At 32.9% G+C, this 12588-nt stretch overlaps 1 pseudogene across 1 annotated transcript; it reads left to right on the forward strand.

The window, feature by feature from the left end:
- The first annotated feature begins 6817 nt into the window (after positions 1 to 6817).
- Positions 6818 to 11051, forward strand: LOC149491830 (uncharacterized; annotated as a pseudogene). The gene is made up of 7 exons (XR_016319261.1): positions 6818 to 7128; positions 7423 to 7494; positions 7593 to 7759; positions 8412 to 8582; positions 8847 to 9056; positions 9510 to 9598; positions 10295 to 11051. The product of XR_016319261.1 is annotated as an uncharacterized LOC149491830 (transcript).
- Positions 11052 to 12588: the final 1537 nt, after the last annotated feature.

The following is a 12588-nucleotide window of genomic DNA, read 5'->3' on the forward strand; positions in this document are numbered from 1 at the left end:
TGCAATATTTTTGTTCTAGAATATGAAGGATGAGTGAATTGGAAAAAAAGTTAATAAAAACTATTTATATTTATAATCTATAGTTTATTATCTCTTTTTATATAGAGAAATTAGAATTTGCATTAGGATTAAGAAAACAGTTTAACTGAAGGATTCAGAAGTTAGTTTAATTGATTTTTTCCCTAATTTGCCCTTAAACTATTATTAGCTCTTCAAGTTTTAATGTAAGCCAACTTATGGATGAGAGATAACAAAATCTTCAATTAATGTTGTATTTTGAAGGGCCAAAGTGGAGAGAATTTTGTATGCAGGAAAATAATTATTAATCCAATGAAAATTTCGAATTTGTTTTGCCAATACGAAAGTTTTGAAAATTTTGAACAAATTACTTTTATTGAGAATAGACAATTAAAAGATATATATATATATATATATATATATATATATTTTAAAAGAATAAACAGACTCCTTAACTTTTTCAAAACGCTCTCATATAAATATATGAGAGCTCACAACGTCATCATTATCTCGTCATGAATCCACCATTGCGCTTTGACCTCAATAGAGCCGTCTAAATTCAACCACAACTGAAGAAGATGCGCATATATAACATATTATTAGATCTGAACTCTATCCACTGAGGAACAACTTGTTCGTATGGGTTTTGACATACAGAACCCTTGAGTAGTGTTCCAGAAATAATAAGAAAAGGTAACAAAAGAAAAAACATTTCTGAAAATATTAAAAATTCAGTTCGTATGATGTCATCTGAGATGACATTGAAAAAGTGGTAGATACTTTTCCATATTTGCAAAGTCAGTCTACAAAATTTAGCAAAACGCAAAGGTCGAGATAGGAAAGAAAATGAAATAAAATGTCCTTGACATAAAAGGTAAGAAACGAGTTGAAATACCTCCAGATAGGATAAAGAGGCGTAGAAGCACGAATTGATTAAAAAAAGGAATATCAAAGCATATTCTAATGCAAACAAGTTACTTCCATGAATAAGAAGTGCAAAATTGAATTTTGTCTATCGCTCGGCAATGCAGGTATAGTGAGCAGCAAACTATCATTCCTTAACATGCACGACGTAATTCGCATAGACGAAAAATGGTTCTATTTGTGTGACAAAACACAAAAGTTTTATCTTTCCACAAATGAGGAGGAACCTTTGTGCAAATGCAATTGCAAGTGATTTATTTTAAAGATAATGTTTCATGTTGATGTTGCTCGCCCTAGGTTTGATTCGAATGCACAAATTTTTTTTGATGGTAAGATTGGCATTTGGCCTTTTGTTTACACTGCACTTGCCCAAAGGAATAATAAAAATCATTCAGCAAGTATATTGGAAATAAAGCAAATAATTTCAATAACAAAGGATGTTATTCGACACATTCTAATCGAAAACATGTTGCTTGCAAATCAGAGAAAAATGGCCTTAAGTAGGTACAGACACCATTTTAATACCACAAGACAATGCTAAGCCACATATGTGGGTGATGTTGATTTTGCACAGGTTGCATGCAATTAGACGTGGACATAAATTTACTATGCCAACCTCCCAATAGTCCTGATTTAAATATTTTGGAGCTTGTTTTTTTAGAGCAAAAGATTCAATCAAACACAAAGAAGCTCCATATACAATTAACCAACTAGTTAAAGCTGTTATAAAAGCTTATGATGTTTTCAATCTAATTGAAATCAACAAAGCTTTTTTGACATTACAAGCATATATGGTTGAGATCCTTATAGGTATCAAGCAGGCAACAGTTATAGATTGAAACACGTGTCCAAGAACAGCTTAATCAAAAATGGGCAGTTGCCTAATATTATTAAGGTCTGACTTTGAAATTGTAAAGAAGTAGTGGTGGTAGTGTGTTATCCACTTTTGAATATGTTCATGGTCTGAAAAAGTGTCCCTGTTTCATATATATTTGCACTTATCTGATTACATTTATGCAGTCAGAAAATGTAGCCAAATATCATGTATCTCCGTATTTATTAATATATAAATAATGCATTTTAAAACATCAACACTTCAAGTTTCTTGTTCACATCAACCCAAAGGACGATACAATAAGCAGTCATTTCTCAAAATCAAGTATTCACTTTATATGATTAAATACATTTACTTTCAATAGCAAAACTGCTTAAATAAGTAACAAAATTTGCATTCATATTTAAGAATGAGCAAACTGAACATACTAAAAACTAGAACACCAAACTTTGAATATCATGCTTTATTCTGACATTAACATTAAAAACTGGACACAAACATTGAAAACCTCACACAACTAAAAGCCACATCGTAAAACTGGACACGAACACTTGAAACAGGCAAACTGATATTAAAACCAACTACTTCTCTGTATAAGATAAAGCACGAGTCTTTACTTTTCTTCTGCAAAAATACCATCTACTGTTTCGTTCATGATTTGACTTGTATCCACAGAGTCCTTAAAATAATTGACAATCATTGGATCATTGTTTGGAGGTTGTGTGGCATCATCATTATGAGCATCTTCATTTTGTGTTTTTTTTTTTTATTCACCCTCCTTTTCTTGATCTTTTCTCTGCACCCTGATTTCCTTCTCCTGCTTTGACTTCACCTTGCTTTTTCAAGACCTACTCACTACTTTTATTTACTTGTACAACTTTTGGAGTATAAAAAATTTCAATCATATGTACACTTGATTGTAGACAATTCATCATTTTAGTAGTGGTTACTCTCATTTGTCCAATATGTGAAGTATTTTCATCAATCTTAATTTTTTCGATTTTTTAAGAACATTTGCATTAAAATCTATGTGCATAGGCCTGCCTTGATGATCTTCTGGAAGGGTTTATGACATGCTTGACTGTCCTATTCTCATCCCTGATTCCTCATTCTATCACATCATTTTCTTAGAAATATTTTCAACAATACCCACCCCTTATTTTTGGCCATAACTATGTCACATGAATTTAAGCATCTGACATTTATTTCTCTATTGCTTTGATGTTGTCTTTATACTCCCCGCTCACATCAATCGAAGATTCAACTATGCATTTGGAAATAAACCTTGCATATGGTAATGAAAGCAATTTTTTCTAACCTTGTACCTTTATGTACTCATAATTTTGTGGTTTTTCGTAATATTTTTCAGAATGATAGATGCTAAATTTATTTGTCTGTGGTGCATCAAATGCTACAAAATTATAGTCTCATCATTAGTGACATTATCTTTGCTTCCATATTTAGGCAATATATTCGCATAAAAAATCAAATGCAGAAGTCTAGGAATTGCTTTCATCCTCGTGCCAACTAGTTCTCCATCTGCATAATCCTCAGCTAGTTCATCTTTTTCAAAAGCTTTAACATTCAAGTCTTCAGGTATTGCGTACTCTTTTAAAATAGAATCAAAACCAAATGTTGGTACCCTAGCTACTTTACTGAGCACAAATTCATTAATCTCAACCTTCATACCTTTCACTAACAAGATAAAGCTTTTCTCTATTGCTTTCTATTTTCTTTTCCATACATATTTACATAAAAAAGGCTTAATCAGTATAGGGCAAATATCATATTCCATTGCTAGTACTTCATCTTACGGTCAAAATATTTTTCTAAGTCTAAGCCCACATTCTTAAGTTCATCAAACTCAACTTTTTTCTCAATCAACAATTTTTCATGCATCACTACTTGGTTGTAACAATCTTTATTAGAAGGGTCCATGAACTCATACTTGTTAATAAATTCACCACTACTTTCTTTGCTTCAAGGTTTAGATTCTAATTGCTCTTCTTCTTATTCTTTTGATGTTTTGAATTCTTCTTTAATTTGTTTGCGCTTCTTATGTAGGAGATTTTTGGAAAGTGGCACTAATTTCATTTAGGGACTGATTTCTTTTTAGTAAGGGTTTCTGTACTTCTTTATGGGGAATGAAGGAATTATGAGGGCTGCTTCTTCGATATAGGATTTTCTTTATGGATTTCATTTTGGTAATGTGTTCCTCTACTCTTTTCTTGCCAAAAATGAATTTGGAGGATGAGACATGTTTCTCTTTTGCCATTTTTTTTTTGGTTGGATGAATGGCTGGGTTCTTCATCCTAAGGCTTATGAACTCATACCTGTTAATAAATTCACCAATAACTTTCCTTTGCTTCCTGGTTGAGATTCTAAGTGCTCTTCTTCTTCTTCTTCTGATTGCTCTTCTTCTACTTTTTCTGATGTTTCAGACTCTTCTTTAATTTTTTTGTGCTTATTATGTGGGGGATTTTTGAAAACTGACACTGATTTCTGTTTGGGGAATGATTTCTTTTCAACAAAGATTTGTGAAGTTCTCTGTGGGGGAATGAAGGACTTGTGAATGCCGCTTCTTTGATTTGGGGTTTTTTTTTTATTGATTATGTATTCCGTACTCTGTTCTTGCTAGAAATCGATTTGGAGGATGATGCATCTTTCTCTTTCGTCGTTTTTCTTTTGGTAGCATGATTGGCTGGATTCTTCGTTCTAAGGCTCATTTATGTTTATAGACCGGCATCAATAAAGGAAAATGATTTGATGATTGTAGAAGGGAGCAGAAGGCGTGGATGTACGAGGGGATGGGTTTGGGGGTTACTATTTCCTTTTCATCAACCCCTTTATCTAAAACCAAGGGAAGATAAATGGGCAAAAAAAAAAAAAATTTCAGGTTAAGCGTTGTCGTTTGGATAGAATCTTTATTTGCTCCTCTAATTCTTCCACTCATGTGAATATTTTACTAAACATGCCATTTATATGTTCAAATGACTCTGGCAGTTGTTACATTTCTAACATTGAGTGCATGTGTGTTAAAAAGGTGTAATTTCAACTGTAATTAATTTTCATTTAATGATTTATTCAATTTTATTTACTTATCTTATTACCATGTTAGTTTATTTAATTTTATTTACATCAAAAATAAAAAAGAGAAGAAAGAAAGTTATAATGTTTCAAACACAGAAGCTCGATATTGAAGTTCTAAAGCCCATTAACACGTGGTGAGTACAACCTATAAAGTCTCTTAATATTAAAATCTTCATAATTGCTCTTCTCTTTAAAAAGCAAAACTCTAGCCGCTCCTGAATTTTTTAGATAAAAAAACTTTTTTTTTTCTTCCAACAAAAAAAAAGGTCAATAAAAATAATTCTTTTCTCTGTCTTCTACACATTCAATGGCTTGCCTTTGTAGATTAATGGGGTTCGATATGTTCTCATTTGTAAAAAAGATAATAGGATTTGTATATTGTTAAGAGATGCTACGATATGTTCTCATCTACCTTTCCTTGCTCTTGGCTTTTTCTTCTTCTTTATTCGTCTTGTTCTTTGTGATTTAGATTTGTAAATTTTTTTTGCTCATTCAGACTTTAACTTTTGTGTTTAAGAGATGAATTTATAAAACCACATGGTTTATCAAAATAAAAAGGAGCAATGTCATTTCGTCATCTACAGATTAGCGACCGACAAGTTCGATAGCAATCACTATTATGGAATTTTATCGCAAAATGGTTGCCGCTCGGTCACTAAATTTTTATTTATATAGAAAAAGATGACTGATAGTAATAGATTGGTCGTAGATTTACCAACTAGAGTCGGTCATAGATTTTACTCGCTATTTCGCGTTTTCTTTATATTGTAATATATGATTGAAGGAGTTTATAAGCTTTGATGAGAAATGAAAGACTATATATATATGCCAACGGTAGATCATGCTTTATGGATAACAAATTAGATGTGGTCGCTATCAGATTTCATTTAGTAAGAAATCAAAAGGCTATGTATTAATTACTGCAACTCTTGGATTATATATGAAGGAGAGGAGATTGGATGAGAGTTTAGTTTAATAAGGAGTTCTGATTGAAAAAAATACTAAAAGAGGTGAGAAGAGAGAGAAAACGCCACGCGAGGATGAAAGAACAAACTAATAGTATCCTTGAACGAAACATGTATAGAAGGCAAGTACTTTAGTTTTTTATTCAAATCTAACGTTAAAAGTGAATAATATTAATGAAAGGACCAATGTAAATGATGTAATCAAAAAGCAGAGATAAAGTAATTACTTTTGATAAAATACTGAAAATATAATTTTCTCTAATTTCAATGTACTTTATATATTCCTTAATAAGACTTCATATACTCACTAATATGCTCGACTCCATATCTACTGTGGAAATTCATAAATTTACTCCAACTCAAATTTTACAAAGGACCTATTATACTCGTAAAGTTGCGAATTTGATAACATAGTACCTCTCTTCATACTAGCAATAATTTTTTTATATATTTAGCAGTTATATGTAAAATATTCACTTGATATTTAGTTAGTATAATTTTTGAAATAATAATATTTATATTTTTCAGCTATTCAGTAAATATTTAATTAATTTATTTTTATAAATTTTAGCATTCAATAGAATATTTTTTGTATAAATTAAAATATTTAATAAGTATAATGTGATAAATTGAAATGTTTAACCGGTAAAAATAAAAAAAGTATTATAAGGTTTTTACACGAAATAGATGGGTAAATTTGTGAAATGCGCCTATCTACCATTGTACAGCTACAGCATGACGATGAATTTTTCAAAAAGGTGAACGGCCTCGAAAGGCGGAGGAGTGGATTAGAATAGAAAATAAACATTAGAGAATTTCTAGATTATCTTATAGATTAAAAACAATATTTTTGTTTTTTTTTTTTTTTTTTTGACCCTTATCGAAAAACTAAAAATAGATCAAACCTTTATTTTAAGTATCTGAAAAAAAAGGGCTTAAATATAAGGAATTTTTTTTTTTAGAGAAAAAAAAAAAAAAAAACGGAAAAAGGTACCTGTAATGTAAATAGAGAGAGAGAGAGAGAGAGAGAGAGAGAGAGAGAAAGCTGCCTTTGCCACTTCCCTTTACTGCTTCCAGACCATCACCAAGTGCTGTACTAGCAACGAGCACTGCACGGCTGGGACCGAAACCAGTGTCTGCTCTCTTGAGAATCTAACCCATTATCAACTATCAACTGTTCTCTCTCAGTTTAGCTTGTTTTGGGAGAGATGAGAAGATCTCATCTCTATTTTGTTTCTGTGCTAACACTTTTTGTTGCTTGTTCTTGTCAATTTCAAGCTCATGCTTCCCCTGCAGGTCCTTCTCTCTTTTTCTCTCTATTGATTCTTTTGATCTGTTTAGTTAATGGTATGCTTTATTTTTACTCACATTTGCTAATCTTTTCCCTTTGTGTTTTTCTGCGTTGCCACTTACTTTTAGCTGAATTCCCAATTCCAGAATAACCCTTTTTTTTCCCTCTTGATTACTTATGAAATTGTGTTCAAATTTTTTATATGATATAGTTGCTTAATGGGTATATTTTCCTCTCTCTTTATCTGTTCTATAGTTAATTTTTTTTTTTTTTTTTTTTTTTTAAATTTTTGGTACTCAGGCCATTAATTAAACACTTATCTTCTCTTCTCAAATGGACTGCAAGATCATCCTCCAAAACACCCCAATCAGGTAATTTTTTGTTTCTTTAGAAAAAAGGAAATTATGTTTTGCTAGTTAATGATGAAGGTGCTAATAATTTATCATCTGGTTTATTGTTCTAAAAGCAGATGGGAATGTTCTTCAATTTGAAGATGGATACTTAGTTGAGACTGTGGTGGAAGGAATGATATTGGAGTTGTTCCTTATAAAATTCGTGTTTCTGAGGATGGTGAACTATATGCTGTTGATGAAGTTAATAGCAACATTGTTAAAATTACTCCACCCTTGTCCCAATGTGCGTTTTCTCCCTTCCCCTTCCTTTCTTTTTTTTTTTTTATTGTTTTTTATTTTTTTTATTTTTTTTATTTTTATGATTTTAGGCATGTTTGAATGGTTAGAAAATGGTTAATATCTGTTATCATAGTTCGTTAATTTGTTAGCTTCTGGTGCCACAATGCAGTATTTAGTTTATTCAACTAAATTGTTTTCTCAGAATGTAACACCTAGTTGATATAAGTATAATTCAGCTCTTGGTGTGAGCAGAACATTTTCTGGGTCAATTTGTGCTCCTGTTTCTAGATACAATATTTTTTGTCCGTATTGTACGCTTCATGGTCAATCCAGTTTAGAACTAGTAGCCAGGTATTAGCCCATTTTCCTTACGAATTGAAAATACAGGAAATTTTATTAATAAAAAGCCCTATACTGCAACTAAAATAACTGATACTCTAGATTCAAAATATCAACATGAAGTTTGCTTCTAGAACTACTGATACCTATTCTCCATAGCTCCAAAGTGGGGAAATGCACATGTATGTTGGCCTTTGTTGACTTGATGAGAAAAGGGGAATTGTCAAATTTGTGAATGAATTACATTGGATATAATTTTGAAGTTAATGGTTTTCTTTTTGGGGATCATTCATATGATTTCTTTATTATTTATGCAGACAGTAGGGCAAGATTGGTAGCTGGCTCATTTCAAGGTTATACAGGGCATGTGGATGGAAAGTCAAATGAAGCTCGTTTTAATCATCCCAGAGGTGTAACCATGGATGATAAAGGGAATGTTTATGTTGCTGATACCTTGAATCTTGCTATCAGAAAGATTGGAGATGCTGGTCAGTGCAGTTTTTTTTTTTTTTTCAGACCCTCGGCTGTGAATTCCATTTTGTTCAATGTTTGTTTTGCTGATCAATCCCGTTTTCCCCAGAAAGGATAATGCAGTTGAACTGCATTTTGAACATGTACTTCCATGTAGACGTCTAAACAATTTTGAGAATTTAGAATCTAGTTATTTATATATAGATGATGGAACATCTTTGAAGTTAAAAATCTTGACTATTTAAACAATACAAAGACATTGAGTGTGAAATTGTTTGCAGGAGTCACAACCATTGCTGGTGGAAAATCAAACGTTGCAGGCTACAGGGATGGACCCAGTGAGGATGCAAAGTTCTCATCCGATTTTGATGTGGTATATGTTCATTCCACATGCTCCCTGTTAGTTGTTGATAGAGGAAATGCTGCTCTTCGACAAATCTCTCTCAACCAAGAAGATTGTGATTATGAGTCCAGCTCGATTACTTTCACAGGTTTGGTCACATTTCATTTGACTAGTGTGATTTTGGAACAAAGTACTTGTACTGTATTTAGAACTGAGCCTTACTCATATTTTAATGCTCTATTGAACATGGTGCATCCTTTATTTTCATACAATTTTCATTCCTATGTGATTCCACATCATATGTGCGCATTATGAAGGACATCACTGTAGGTGAGATGTTCCAGAAATTATGTTCCTAACTTATTGTTTCCACATTATTGTATTCCTTAAGAAACTAAATCTGGAAGCAAATTTCATTCCAGCTGAATGTGACCTTATCCAACATTTGGTTTTTTGGTGTGGTTGAGATGCATATCCTGAGTGTACTTTCTCTTAAAAGGAAAAACAGAAAAGAAAAAGTGGTTTTTTTATTCTTGTCATAGTTATGTTGCTCTGACATCAAAGAAATGAAAAACACTATCATCACTGAGTCTCTTGGCAGATCTCCTTCTGGTTGTTGGTGCTGCCGTGGCTGGATATGTTGCGTGCATCCTTCAGCAAGGATTTGGGCCTTCATACTTCTCAAGAACAGTACAATTCTAACTTTCTAATTTTATTTATGATTTTATTATATAGAAACTGGAAATATAACTGCTTACCACTATGCCAAGTGCCTTATCACGTATAACACGCTTTTCTCTTTTTTTCAATGGCCAAATTTTGGCGAGGATTAGATTTGTCTGGATTTGGTCTATAGGCTAACCGCTTACCCATGGACCAAACCAATGAAAATAAATGTTTTTTTTTTAAATATTGTTCTCATTTTATCCTTTTTTTTAAATAGTCAGAAATACCTTTGTTCCCTCAAAACTCATTTTTTGGTTTGTTCCATAAGTGGGCTAACCGCTTACTCATTTTTTGGTTTGTTCCATAAGTGGGCTAACCGCTTACCCATAGACCCGATCTAGGCAAGTCAATCCCTTTTGGCAAAACATGTAATTAACACCACCCTCCAAACAGGCAGCATTTTCAGGTAAAAGTTGCTTTTGAAATATCCAAATTGACTCCAATTTGGCAGTTTCATAGATGAGCTATTTTTTCTTTTCTTTTTTTTTTTTTTTGGCAGTGACTCTGATTTTTTTTTCTTACAATAAGATTGGTCTTCAACAGCGCATCATTGCTTGTTTCTCACTTTTATTAATTTTAGGTTGATCTGATGCTTTTTTGGTTGATTAATGGATTTTTCCTCATGCATTTTGCTTAATGATGCTGCCTATATAAATGCAGCAAGAATATTCGGAGAGTGAATTCAAAGAGCACCAAAGTATGGAGAAATCAACTCATACTGCAGAAAGCATGAAAGAGGAACCCAAGTGGCCATCTTTGGACAGCTCATGATTGATTTGTCTAAGCTTGCACTTGAGGCATTGGGTGGTGTTCTCCTCTACTTCATCCCTTCATGGTTCAGATCAAGCGGACCCAAGAAGGGCCTCACACCATTAAAAGATTCCCTAAAGATGCCGGAAGATGAAGTTGAGCACCCAACAGTCCAGAGGCAGAGTGTGCCTGTTCCTTTATCTGAAACACGGCAGATCCATACTCCCATCACTAGTGAAAAGTATGCAGAAATGAAGCCACCAAAGATAAAGTCATCCAGTTTTAAGGATCCTTCTTTATCAAGCAAACGCCGATCCTCAAAACAACAAGAATATGCAGAATTCTATGGGTCAGGTGAGGCGGTGCCTTCTTCTGGTAGGTCTAAGAGCCACAAAGAGAAATCAAGGCATCGGCAACGAGATAGAGTCGAGAGAGAGTTTTTGGTGCTGTTGGGACAGAGCCAAAACCTGTTGAAATGAAGCCTATGGATTATGATAATCCAAAATTTGACCATTACAACATGAGAAGCAAGTATGAATCTGAAAATTCATACCAATTTTGATCTGTTGCTACTCTTAGCTGTTGACCCATGTCTATTTTCCTTTTATTTTTGTATCATTGTGTTTCTTATTCAGTTAATGAACTTAAACGTGATTTATCTGTTGGATATATAGGAAAAATGGTAGCTTAGGACAACATTTCTAGGCCTTGTTTGGTATGGATGAATTCCATAGAATTTTGTGTAATTCATTTGAAATTTATGTTGGCACAATGAAAAATTTTCATGTTAATGTCTAAGAAAGGTCTAACACTAAAATGGTTTCCAAACGGTTGATGATAATGTTTTTGAATTCTTCGTCTAAATATCAGTAAAAACAGAAGGCAAATTTCCTTTTTTCACAATTTACTTACGGTTATTAGATTTTTGTTTATTGGGATAATGTTATTTTTGATGTCTGAATTTACGTTTTTTTCTTTATTTATTTTGATAATTGAGTGTATAATTATTTCTGTACTTATAATTATTTTTAATTTGGTGTATCCTGCACTTCCTGCTTATAATTTAAGTGAACAGCGGGAATATATATTAGGACAAAGTGGGGCCTACTTTTGCCCACGTGTCCGCACTTCCTCATTCTCTACTCTTTCTTCAACTTCTCTGACTTCTAAACTACAACTCCAGCCTTTTTCTCCGTTACTTCTTCCTGCTAGTCTCCAATTTCTCTTTATTTTAGCTCCTCAATCTTTACATCATTTTCCATCAAAATCATCTTTTGTTCAAAAATCTCAGAATTCACTTCGTCGCCTTTACTCATTGCTGAAATCAAGTCGTGTTGGAGACTAGAGACCTCTCTCGAGAGCTGTGTAGCTCTGTAAGCAATGGATTCCAATGCTTTCTTATTTTCCTTCGATTGTTCTATCTCTCCCTCCATCACTCCGAAGCTCAACTTCAACTGTGACTCCTCGGTTGCAGAATCAGATCTCTGAGCTTTTCATTCTCGTTGGCCATGGACTCCTCTAAGACTTTGATCTTTTCATTCATCTTGATTCTGTTTTCGCGTTCATCAACATCGTAGAAGCTCTCTACAGTCTGTTCATGGTTCTCCGATGCGATGCCGTTAGCTATTGTATTCTCATCCACCATTGTTTAAGCCCCAAAACAGCAGAAGCCTAATTAATGAAATAAAACAGGGAAATTAAAATAAATTAGAGAATAAGAAAATGGAAGGTTCATGAAGTTCTAAAACTATAGAATTTTTACTGTGGTGTTTTTCGGTAACCAAACGAAGGCAGTAGGTTTTACCATTGAAGAACAAGTTGGTGTGGTGTTTTCTCAGTAACCAAACAAAGGCAGTAGGTTTTACCATTGAAGAGCAAATTGTGCAGACAAAATGTTTGAAGAGAATTGTCACGTTGGACTGATTACTTGTATTAATCATGGCATGTAAGCGGACATGTGGCAAAATGGATCCCATTTTATCCTATTATTTATTCCGACGTTACACTTTATCAGAAAATACTAAATTGAAAAAAAAGGTACAAATTCAAACACTCAAATCTCACTATTTCGGTTCAGACACAAATAGAGAAGAACTAAGCTTCAAACCAAAAGTATCCATATCCCTTGTTTATTTGATTTTTTTTTTTATTTTTCATGTTCCATGTCAGTTTTTCTTTTTCAATTTCTTAAAAATTTATTTTTA

The sequence above is a fragment of the Jatropha curcas genome, unplaced genomic scaffold, assembly GCF_041381405.1.
Source record: "Jatropha curcas cultivar XTBG-Jc1 unplaced genomic scaffold, XTBG_Jcur_1.0 HiC_scaffold_498_pilon, whole genome shotgun sequence".
NCBI lineage: Eukaryota > Viridiplantae > Streptophyta > Magnoliopsida > Malpighiales > Euphorbiaceae > Jatropha > Jatropha curcas.